Here is a 12,194-nt window from a genome sequence, read left to right as displayed (position 1 = left end):
AACCACCTTCAAATAATGAGTAGTTACTACAAGTATCTCTAAAATACTGGTTAGTAACAAAACACCTTTAAGTGCAGACAGGAACACTGTTCAAGAACTCTGGTGCTATTGATAGGAAAATAGGATAGAACAAGTGGAGCGCTGCTGCCCTCATGACCATCCTTACACATGAAGGGAGTGATCCCAAGTAATTAAGGCTTCACACAGTGCTAATAAATGTTGATGTTGCATTTGTTGTTTTGTTGCATTTATTTGTTATTAAAAGCCTTATTTTTTTTTCTATTTATCCACCAACAGCAGTGCTAATTTAGTGGGCAACAAAAGTGTCTTACATTGTTCCCCACACTTGTCAGGAGAGGAGTGCTTACTCCATGGCAAGTGCTTACTCCATGGCAAAAGTGCTCCTGTTTCCCAATATGCGTTTATACACGCCTAAATCTCTCTTCTTCAGCAGCAGACAGTCCCTATCTGTACTTGAGGACAGACTGCACAAGATCTGGTAATCAGCCAGTGAACTGAGAGGGAGCAGAGAAGAACAGAAAATAAGAGCCAGCTTCTTTTTTCCCCTAACAATCACATCCTAGGCCAACCCCAACCTCTCTCACCACCAAAGAAACACAAATGAACAGCAGAGAACCCACACGAGCAACGCTGACACCAAACCCTACATACATTAAGCAAAATACAAACATCGCCACCCAACCCCAACCCCACCCATCTTCCCCCCCACACCCCTTTAAAAAAAACCCAGTGATTTTTGGTAAACGTTCTATAAGTTTTGCTGTTCTTCCAAAATATAGCTAGTTAATTTGCTTCTGGCCAGGGAGGCATGCTTCTTTAGGCTTATGGTATTCTGCTGGAATTAAAAGATGACAAAACAATGCTTACAAAGCATATGTGTGTGTAGATTTCACACTTCAAAATCACTAAAGCTAAAGCTTTAATTGTGTGTCCTAATATATAAATGTATAGGAATAATGCAAGGTCAATCCAACAATAAAACACTTGGCGTTAACCCCCCCAAAATAAATAAAAATAAATAAAATTGTTCAGTAAAACCACAGATATACAATGCAATTATTTGCTCTACAGAGATGTATTTTATACACCTTGAAAAAACAATTCAAGCAAGAGAAGAGCAACTCTCCCTCCTATGGTTTCTGGTAAATGTTATTTGGAAGCATTGCTGCCTCCAACTGTGGAGGGCAGAGCATAGCCATCATGACTACTTGCAAGTAGTAGCCCTCTCCTCCTCAGATTTGTCTGATCTTTTAAAGTCATCTAAGCTGATGGCTTGATCACTGCAGATGGTGACAGCAGTGCCGAAATTAAAAGACGCCTGCTTCTTGGGAGAAAAGCAATGACAAACCTAGACAGCATCTTAAAAAGCTGAGATATCACCTTGCCGAGAAAGGTCCGTATAGTTAAAGCTATAGTTTTCCCAGTAGTGATGTATGGAAGTGAGAGCTGGGCCATAAAGAAGGCTGATCGCCAAAGAATGGATGCTTTGGAATTATGGTGCTGGAGGAGACTCTTGAGAGTCCCATGGACTGCAAGAAGATCAAACCTCTCCATTCTGAAGGAAATCAGCCCTGAGTGCTCACTGGAAGGACAGATCGTGAAGCTGAGGCTCCAATACTTTGGCCACCTCATGAGAAGAGAAGACTCCCTGGAAAAGACCCTGATGTTGGGAAAGATGGAGGGCACAAGGAGAAGGGGACGAGAGGACGAGATGGTGGGAGTGTTCTCGAAGCTACAAACATGAGTTTGACCACACTGTGGGAGGCAGTGAAAGAAAGGAGTGCCTAGCGTGCTCTGGTCCAGGGGGTCACAAAGAGTCGGACACGACTAAATGACTAAGCAAGAAAGTTGATGGCTATTTCTGCCTCCTGTGGGAGTGAGTTCTGTGGTTTAACAATGCACTGCATGAAAAAGGACTTTATCTGTCCCGAATCTTCCAACAGTATCTATGCTTTTTTATTCTTCCTTCCTTCCTCCCTCCCCTGCCTTTTTCCCTGACTGCACTCAAGGCTGTTAATAACTGCCTCAACTGACATAACTGCCTCAGGCAAAGGTGTATGATATCACGGAAATCACGGAATTCAAACTTACAATGTTAATTGTATTTTTAATATAAATATTCCTATTGCTTTTCAAAAAGGATTAAAATTTGAATTTCGTATGCAGACCCTTAGTAATTTTCAAGTGGTCTGGGTTAGGGTGGGGTTGTTTGACAACCGACTCTGGGCAAACCCTTCGCAACTGTCGCCGGAAATCACACCCCCCCCCCTCATTTACACGTGTACTGCACAAGCACCACACACATACACGCATCCCCCTCCCTGACCCTAGAGATGCCCTTTTAGAGGGTCATCTCTTAAAAGCCTTCCGTAGATAAGGAAGCGCTCGACCGACAGTCTTTCGCCATAGCGCTCCGCTTCGCTCTATTTTTACTGTGAGTAGACCGGGCGCCTGAACTTTAGGTCAAACAGCGGCAGCCTCAGCCAATCACCATTATCAAACAGCGCCCCTTGCGGCGGCCACGCTGGTACTGCAAGCCGCAAGCGTCTGTTCCTCCCCTTTTGACAGCTCTCAATACAATGTTTCCGAGTTCAATTGACCGTGACTGATCTAATCAAAATGTAGCAAGTTGCTTCCGAAAAGTGAAAGTACTTTGAACTTCAAGGACCATACTCTTTATAAATTCACCAAAAATCAGCCGTACATCGGATTTTCATCGGACCACTTTTATTTGACTACATATTACAAGGACTATCAAAGGGGGGTAACCTGACACATGGCAACCATAATCCTTCGACCGAGCGGTCACGTACTCTGCGGCGGACGTGATAACCTTGATTACCATCGTGATGGGCTCAGACAGAAGGCTATCTGTGACACAATAACTTGCATCTTTTAGTGTATTCCGCACGGACTTTCACAAAGGACTCTGACCGGATTCCCCTCAGGGGGCAGGAAACTTCGCCCTTCTCTTTTGTCTTTAAAATGACTCATGTGGGGAGGGGAGAGGAGACCCCGGCCAGGTGTCAGGGCACTCAGATTACCTGTGAAGCCCCTCCTCGACTCCTCCTAACTTTAATGTAATCATGATGTAAATATGATGTAATTCTGGGGGTGTAACTTTGGGGATTAGCAACTAATAAAAGTTAGGGTCTTCCTTTGTTCGGGGCTTCCATCTTGCTTCACTTCGTGGGCGGTGGGAGTCCTGTCGCGACAGTCTTTTCTTAAATAAAGACCGAGCCTACTGGCTGCTGTTTTGCTCTGAATTGCTCTGGTCGGTGTCTTCATTTGTCCAAGAGAGAGCCCTCGGACTTTCCTGTAACACACCCTTTGATGGACTCATGAGGTAAATCTGTAGTGAATTTAATTTTCATACTGGCTCATTAGGAAAGCAAAATGCCCTTGGAAGAGCTTCCACAAAATGAATATAAGCAAGGCCTTCTCTCAGGGGAAAAAAAAAACCCTCAAAATAAAAACTCCTGAGGGTATTTGTATTTATTTATTTGATGAACACGCTGTCTGTTATCCCTGCTGGAAATGCATCTCTGATCCTTCAGGCCTTGAGAGGCAGTTACCGTATCTAGAGAAAATAATTTGAATTTTGCATTCAAGCGCCTTCTGTGGGGAAAAGAGCAGGAAACTCCTCAGATGGAAGAACACATGTCTCTGCCCTCCTGCCTGCTCAAACCCCGGCCTGCTCTCAGGAGAAAAGTGTGTTCCGAGGAGAAAAATCTTCGATATCTTCCTCACTGAAACAACACTGGCAATTGCTAGAATTTTTTTGAGGGGAACTGACGGGGGTCGGGGGGCATGTTGGACATCCAAGCGACCACCAGTTTGCCATGCCATATACATAACCCCACTTATTTTGATTTTTTTTCTTCCTTCCTTCCTTCCTCCCTCCTTCCTTTCCTTCCCTGCCTTTTCCCTAACTGCACTCAAGGCCTACTGTTAATAACTGCCCCAACTGACATAACTGCCTCTGGCAAAGGTTTATGACATCACAGAATTCAAACTTACAATGCTGTAGCCCTTGTGAGCATTAACCCTTTCTTTTCTCTTTCCTTTCCTTTTCTTTTCTTTTTTTTCTTTTCTCTTCTTTCTCTTTTCTTCCCTTCCCATTGTTCATCAAAAGATCTCAGGGTGTTTGCATTTTGGATGCTTTCGTCCCACAAGCCCCTTCTCGGACAAAATGTTATGTCTTTTTTTAATTATTGTTATATTATATGTGTTTTGTTTTGTTTTTATTAAAGAAAATAATAAAAATTATAAAAAAGGCCTCATATCCACATTGGACAACAGTATGGATGATCCCCAAGAGGTAGCAATTGGGCTATTGGTAACTCAAGGAGCTTCACATCAGAGGGGAGATTAGGTGGTTCTCTCTGCTTTAAGTTTTTTTTTTTTTAACTGTTTTATTAAATTTGCTTAGTAACGTAGCATTATTATATATATTCTATAAACAAAGAACACAAAACACAATTCATTCATACTACAATGCATACCTACATAGCATTAATATATATGGTTTCTGAAAAAGGGCTTACATAACAAAATCCATTCAAAATACCATCCGGTTTACCTTTTTTTTCTTCTTTTTTCCCCTTCCCTCCCTCCCCACTCCACCCCCCCCCCCAGTCAGGCCTTCCTTCTTCATATCTTTATCCATGTACACAGTCTGTTCATTCGAGCTTGTATGTTAGGGTTGGCTTCCTCTTTTTCTATCCAGTCCCTGTAAAAAGCCCATTTATTTGTGATTCTTTGGCATTTGTTTTCCCATCTATCCTCTGCCACTATCTGTGCAAATATTTCTGATTGTACGTATTCAAAAACATAATCATTCAATTTTTCCATATTCCATTTGGCCTTTTCTTTCCATCCCAAAGCAATAACTGCCATTCCAGCTAGAATCATAATCTTGTACAACTCTTGCTTATTACTTTTTACTTTGTTATTTCCCAGTATTCCCGAAAATAACAAATCCCTATTAACTTCTATGTTTATTTGAAATAATCCAGAAATTACCTTTATAATCTTTTGCCAATATTCCTTAACCAGATTACAGTCCCACCACATGTGTGAATATAGTCCTATTTCCTGACCACAATGCCAGCATTTGGGACTAAACCCTTTCACTATATACCCCATTTGTGCCGGAGTTCTATACCATTTTAATAAAAAAATTATACTTAATTCTTTATACTTTTCTATTTTAATATTGTTTATATTCTTCATCAGTTCTTGGGCCGTGTTTGGATGGATCATGCCTTCCTGCTACCATTTAATCTGAATTATCCTTATCATTCTTTCTTTGTCGCTTATCATCAGTTTATATAACATCCCTGCTATCCCTTTCTCCGTTTGCCTTTTGTTCAGCACCATATCTATTTTCATTTCTGTCCTCATCATGGACAAAATGCTATGTACAATCATTATTACCTTTAAACATTTTCATAATAATTTATTATTTATACCCCGCCCATGTGGCTGAGTCTCCCCAGCCACTCCGGGAGGCTCCCAATGAAGTGTTAAAAACAAAACAGCATTAAATATTAAAAATTCCCTAAACAGGGCTGCTTTCAGATGTCTTTTAAAGATAGGATAGCCACAGTGATCCATGCAACGGTCATCTCCAGGCTTGACTACTGTAATTCGCTCTACGCGGGGCTGCCCTTGAAGCTGTCCCAGAAACTCCAGCGGGTACATAATGCTGCAGCGAGGCTCCTCACGGGGTCTCTGCCATGGGAGCATATTCACCCAGTGCTTTTCCAGCTCCACTGACTCCCGGTGGAGTACAGGGTCAGATTTAAGGTGCTGCTTTTGACCTTTAAAGCCCTTCACGGCCTAGGACCCTCGTACCTACGGGACCGCCTCTCCTGGTATGCCCCACGGAGAGCCTCAAGGTCCATAAATAACAACACCCTAGTGGTCCCAGGCCCTAAAGAAGTTAGATTGGCTTCAACCAGAGCCAGGGCCTTTTCAACTCTGGCTCCGGCCTGGTGGAACGCTCTGCCTCATGAGACCAGGGCTCTGCAGGATCTGATTTCTTTCTGCAGGGCCTGTAAGACAGAGTTGTTCCGCCTGGCCTTTGGCTTGGAGCCAATTTGATTCCCTCCCTCTCTCTCTCTTTTTCCCCCTTTCTTTTCCTTCTCCTCCTGCGATGAGGCTACATTTTAATATTTTAATGTTCCATTATTTTAATGTTGTATTTTATTTTTGTTTTTAAGTTGTAACCATTCATCTTGTTTTTATTATTGCTTGTAAGCCGCTCTGAGCCCGGCCTTGGCTGGGGAGGGCGGGGTATAAATAAAAAATTATTATTATTATTATTATTATTATTATTATTATTATTATTTCCTTCACATCTGAAGGGAGGGTGTTCCACAGGGTGGGCGCCACTACCGAGAAGGCCCTCTGTCTGGTTCCCTTTAACCTCATTTCTCGCAATGAGGGAACCGCCAGAAGGCCCTCGCCGCTGGATCTCAGTGTCAGTCCCATTTTGTTTTGAAGAGAGTTGAAACTTTCTTTTGCCTGAGGTTTCGTTAGAGTATCTGCTATCGTTTCCTTTGCAGAACAATATGACAAGTTTACAAGTTCTTCCCGCATAACATCATGTATAAAACGTTTTTTTTATTTTGGATATGCTTTGTTCTTGCACAAAATTTATCACTTGGAGTCAGCTCTAGACAGCTCTGGTTGTCCTCCATTAGTTGAATTGGTTTCTCTCTCACTAGACCATAGTCTTTCCTTAGTTGATCAAACCACTTTAATTCTCTTCCGGCTCCTGTAACTGCTGCATATTCAGACTCCATAGAAGAGTCATACAATTTTGCTTATGACCAAGAAATAGGTCCATTTGCAAACATACAAATGTAACCTCTGGCTGATTTTAAAAATTTATTGTCGCCTGCACAGTCAGCCTTTGTGTAATCTTGCTTAATTTTTAAAACCCACTGACATCCAATTGCCTTTTTTCCTAGGTACCTGGGAGTGTCCATGCTTTATTTTGATGTAGTGCACCAATTTCTTCCTGTGTATCCTTTCTCCATAAATGAGCCTCAGCATTTGGCATCTGCTCAATTTCCTCCCAATTAGAGGGTTCACAGAGAAAAGTCTTTGATATCTTCCCCACTGAAACAACACTGGAAATTGCTAGAATTCCCCACCAGACACATCACCCCAAATGTTTTTGGGAAGCTCCTCATGTAGCCTTTTGAGGCTTTGCCCTCAGGTGGGAAAAAGTATTGCACCCGGGAAAGGGAGTGGGAGTCAAACAGACACTCAAGGAATAGTTTCAGAGAAAAAAGCTTTATTTCTACCATCCATGAACTGGTAGAAGGAGCAAGTGTGATAACTCACAAACAAGCATGAGTTCACAGCCATTTGCACAGAGCATATATTCCCCTTCCAGTTCCCTCCCCTTTCTCCTCCTCCTCAAGAGTCCTCCTGCCTCATGAGTTCCCCTGAGCATGAACAGAAAGCTCCTGTCTTGGGACTATTCTTGGGACCTTCCCAAGAGAGGGGGGTGAGAAGCCTTGCGTTCAGCGTGTCCAAAGATGTGTTACAACCGAATGAGATAAGGGTCAGTTCTTGTAGCACCCTGCTTGTGGTTAACGCTTAGCTGGAATGAAATATTCAACGCAGCAATAGAGAAATTAAAATAGTAATTTATTTGTCAGACAAATAAATGAGAGGCACAGTGGTATATGGTTACCAAGCTCTGGCCTGGCCTCCTGCCATTCTGGCCAGCACTTATATTTCCTTAATCCAGCCCCCTTGCTCCTCCTGTGGCTGCCTCTGTCCAATCAGCCTGGTTGAAATTCCTATTGGCTGTTTGCTAGAACCAATCACAAAAGATACACCCATTTCCTTTCGCCCTTTTATGGGACACAAAAAGCTATATATTCTTATATCTATAAATGACAAATAAGTAGTAATATATCTTACATGTGTCTCAACAAGGAACCTTAATTTCCAGCTCACCTCTTGCCCTCCTTGCCCTATTGCCTTCCAAAACAGATGGTTAATCTTAACTTTTTATCTTCAAGGATCTTGAGTTCACATCATCATTGAAAGATCTCCTTCATTTGGAGGTCTCTAAACAAAAGTCTGACAACCATATGTCTAGAGTGCTCTGATGGTGTTTTCCTGCTTGGCAGGGGGGCTGGGCTGGTGGCTGACTTAATTTCAGGATAGTTACAACTCTTACAACTATATGAAATAAGAATCTAGCATTTCTTAAATCCTTTGTATAATTACATTTAAGCCAATATATTTAATACATAAATAACCTTTTAAAAGGAAAAGAAATCTTAAAAGCATCTCAGTTTAAGAAAGAAACAACTTTAGAAAAAGACTTCCCTCCCTTTCTGCCAGCCAGACCAGTTGCTTTTCAATTTGCTCTTGACCTTTCAACCTTAGGAAAATATGGCTCAAGTTTAATGGGAGGCACATGGTGTTATTTTACTATTTACCCACTCTTAATTTTGACCACTCTTACAGCTTAATTGTACTCTGTAACATGCAAGGTCAGTGTCCTGCTCTCAGCCTGTAATTCCCTTTTTACGAACTTTGAGAATTGTTTTCTGCTATAAATCAGGGGGCCCCCTTGTCTAGGAGGAAAAACATTGCCAAGGTTCTTAGGCAGCTGGACTTCTGCCTGGCATGAAACATTTGAAAATCTTTAAGCTCATTTTAAAATACAAGCCCTGATCAAACATATAAGCTTTGATAAAAATGCAGGCTTATGATTAGATGCCTCATTCTCAGGCTTGCTCTGACAGAGCCTATCATTCGCTTTTTGAAGCCTTCTCGTACTGATAAAGTAACATTTTGCCTTTGCCACAGCATCTTGTGAGAAAATAATGATCTCAGGGCCAGTTGTAAGAAATAGCAAGCAGTGAGTAGTAAGGAATGAGATAGGTTTTAGGTTATGCTATGCTTCTAATAGGTTATGTTATATTCTGGATTATGTTACGTTTTAATAGATTATGTCTGAATAGGATGAGAGTGTTGGAGATACGTGCAAATGTGTATGTGAATCCGGTCTTGGGTGTTTGAATTTTCGTTGTTGTGTATACTGTGTATATACGGACAATGACAATAAATTTATCTAAATCTAAAACAGAGGAAAATTTTAGCTGTGGATTTTTAGAAGACAAAAGGAATTTTGGACAGTTTTGAGGCCTAGGTGACTTCTGGCCTAGGTGGGGCACGTGTCCTGGCCTCCCTCACTCAGGTCTCCTCAAACTGGGGGTGGGTGGTGGGGTTGCATGTTGGACACCCAGACAACCACCAATTTGCCATGCCATACACACAACTCCACTTATTTTGATTTTTTTTTCTTCCTTCCTCCCTCCTTCTCTTCCCTGCCTTTTCCCTGACTGCACTCGAGGCTTACTGTTAATAACTGCCTCAACTGACATAACTGCCTCTGGCAAAGGTTTATGACATCACAGAATTCAAACTTACAATGCTATAGGCCTTGTGAGCATTAACCCTTTCTTTTCTCCTTCCTTTTCTCTTCCTCTCTTTTCTCTTCTTTCTCTTTTCATCCCTTCCCCTTCCCATTGTTCATCAAAAGAGCTCAGGGCGGTTTACTTTGCATTTTGGATGCTTTCGTCCCACAAGCCCCTTCTCAGACAAAATGCTATGTACAATCATTATTACCTTTAAACATTTTCATAATAATAATAATAATTTATTATTTATACCCCGCCCATCTGGCTGAGTCTCCCAAGCCACTCCGGGCGGCTCCTAATCAAGTGTTAAAAACAATACAGCATTAAATATTAAAAACTTCCCTAAACAGGGCTGCCTTCAGATGTCTTTTAAAGATAGGATAGCTGCTTATTTCCTTCACATCTGAAGGGAGGGTGTTCCACAGGGTGGGCGCCACTACCGAGAAGGCCCTCTGTCTGGTTCCCTTTAACCTCATTTCTCACAATGAGGGAACCGCCAGAAGGCCCTCGCCGCTGGATCTCAGTGTCAGTCCCATTTTGTTTTGAAGAGAGTTGAAACTTTCTTTTGCCTGAGGTTTTGTTAGACTATCTGCTATCATTTCCTTTGCAGAACAATATGACAAGTTTACAAGTTCTAACCGTATAACTTCATGTATAAAATGATATTTCATTTTGGATATGCTTCGTTTTTGCACAAAATTTATCACTTTGAATCAGCTCTAGACAGCTCTGGTTGTTCTCCATTAGTTGAATTGGTTTCTCTCTCACTAGACCATAGTCTTTCAGTAGTTGATCAAACCACTGTAATTCTCTACTGGCTTCTGTAGCTGCTATATATTCAGACTCCATAGAAGGAAGAGTCATACAATTTTGCTTATAGCTCCCCCAAGAAATAGGTCCATTTGCAAATATATAAATGTAGCCTCTGGTTGATTTAAATTTTTTAGTGTTTCCTGCGCAGTCAGCCTCTGTGTAACCTTAATTTTAAAAACCCACTGACACCCATTTACCTTCTTTCCAGTAGGTAGCTGGGAAAGTTTCCATGCTTTATTTTGATGTAGTGCATCGATTTCTTCCTGTGCAGCCTTTCTCCGTAAATGAGCTTCCGCATTTGACATCTGCTCAATATCCTCCCAGTTAGAGGGTTCATAGGGTTGGACTGTCCTTGCAGTGTAGGACAATCTTTACTGGTGGGATGCCTTTACTAGATAAGCATCTGATTTCCAGCACTGAAACTGCACCAGTATTTTCATCGCATTCAAAGTTTGGCATTTCCCTTTGGACATAATCTCCTGCAATGTTGCTTCTGCTAGGAGTTGGGATCTCTACTCCTTCCTTCTTATCTTCAGAGGTAGGTGGTGTAACATTGGAAATCAAATTTGGGTATTCACTTGTATGTTTTGGAAAATATATGAGATCTTGTGATTTATTCTCTCATTATTTAGAAAAGTCAAATACAGATCCTTTCATATGTGGTTCACCCTCTTCATCAAAATAAATCACGTCATTGTACAGCCATGGGGAGTTGTAGTCCAACATCTGTAGGGCAACAGGTTGGTGAAGCCTGGTCTCAATTATGAGCCTTCAACCAGTAATAATTTATTACTGATTTGAATCGGGGGGGGGGAGGCACATCTCTCTTGCACATAACAACATTATAAGGACACTGGGGAGACTGAGGAGCTGGCTTACTGTTGGGTTGGTTAAGGGGTTGCCTGGATCTTGGGCTGTCAGGGTGGAAAATGGTGCCATTTTCCCCACCTCCCCATTTGTACATTGAGGAACATGAAGTTACTTCTGCACAGCAGGATCCAGGCTGATTTCAGTAATAAGAAAAGAAAGTGATTTGCCATGTTTGGCTGCTATGTAAGTATTTGTCAACAATTAAGAATGGTCAGAATAAGTGGTCTAGGGTAAGCATGAGCCTGTCTGCATCTCAGTTCTTCAACGGTAAAAATTATTGTTGTGCCAGCATACAGAAAGAGAAGGTTGCGCTTCTGGTGGCCACCCAGCTTTGGGGGCATGTTTGGAGGAAAGACATTACTTGGATCCATCCCAATCTGGCTTCAGGCCGTGTTAACAGAACTGCTGTGGTAGCATTTGTTGATGTCACTTGTTGGGAGAGATGCAGGGAGTGTGACCCGGCTTATGAAGAGCACCTTCTCTGTGGCAGCCCTTAAGTTGTGGCGGGAGTTGTAGTCTGGAGAGCACCAGGCTGGTGAAAGTAGGTTTAGATTCTTCTTATTAAACCAGCTCTGGGGAACCTCTGGCCCTTCCAATGTTGCCGAACTAAACTCCCATCATCCTCAAACAAATGGCTTTAAGTTATAAGAAAGGAAATTCCGACTAAACATCAGTAAGAACTTTCTAACAGTTAACAGCTGTTCGACAGTGGAATGGACTCCCTTGGAAGATGGACTCTCCTTCATTGGAGGCTTTTAAGCAGAGGTTGGATGGCCATTTGTCTTGAATGCTTTAGTTGAGATTCCTGCATTGCAGGCAGTTGGACTAGATGACCCTTGGGATCCTTTCCAATGCTACAATTCTATGATTTTATGATTCCTGGTCACTGACCATGCTTGCTGGGGTTGATGGGAGGTATAGTTCATCCACAAGTCAGCACCAGAAAATCAACATTCCTGCCCCACATAAGGAAAAACAAAACCCGCATGGGGTTGTATCTAAATCCTGCTCGGAGTAGTCCCACTGAAA

At 42.0% G+C, this 12,194-nt stretch overlaps 2 long non-coding RNA genes across 2 annotated transcripts; one reads left to right on the top strand and one right to left on the bottom strand.

Annotated features, from left to right (window-relative positions):
- Positions 1 to 3,501: 3,501 nt before the first annotated feature.
- Positions 3,502 to 7,216, bottom strand: LOC310849757. Its single transcript, XR_014567062.1, has 2 exons — positions 7,163 to 7,216; positions 3,502 to 3,781 (listed from the first exon to the last, which is right to left on the bottom strand). It is a non-coding gene; the product is annotated as an uncharacterized lncRNA (long non-coding RNA).
- On the top strand, positions 3,681 to 9,699 carry LOC310849759. The gene is made up of 3 exons (XR_014567064.1): positions 3,681 to 3,736; positions 7,119 to 7,226; positions 9,260 to 9,699. It is a non-coding gene; the product is annotated as an uncharacterized lncRNA (long non-coding RNA).
- Positions 9,700 to 12,194: the final 2,495 nt, after the last annotated feature.

Source organism: Podarcis gaigeae (assembly GCF_964106915.1).
Source record: "Podarcis gaigeae genome assembly, chromosome: 8".
Taxonomy (NCBI): Eukaryota; Metazoa; Chordata; class Lepidosauria; order Squamata; family Lacertidae; genus Podarcis; species Podarcis gaigeae.
This window is presented reverse-complemented; position numbering and strand designations above follow the sequence as displayed.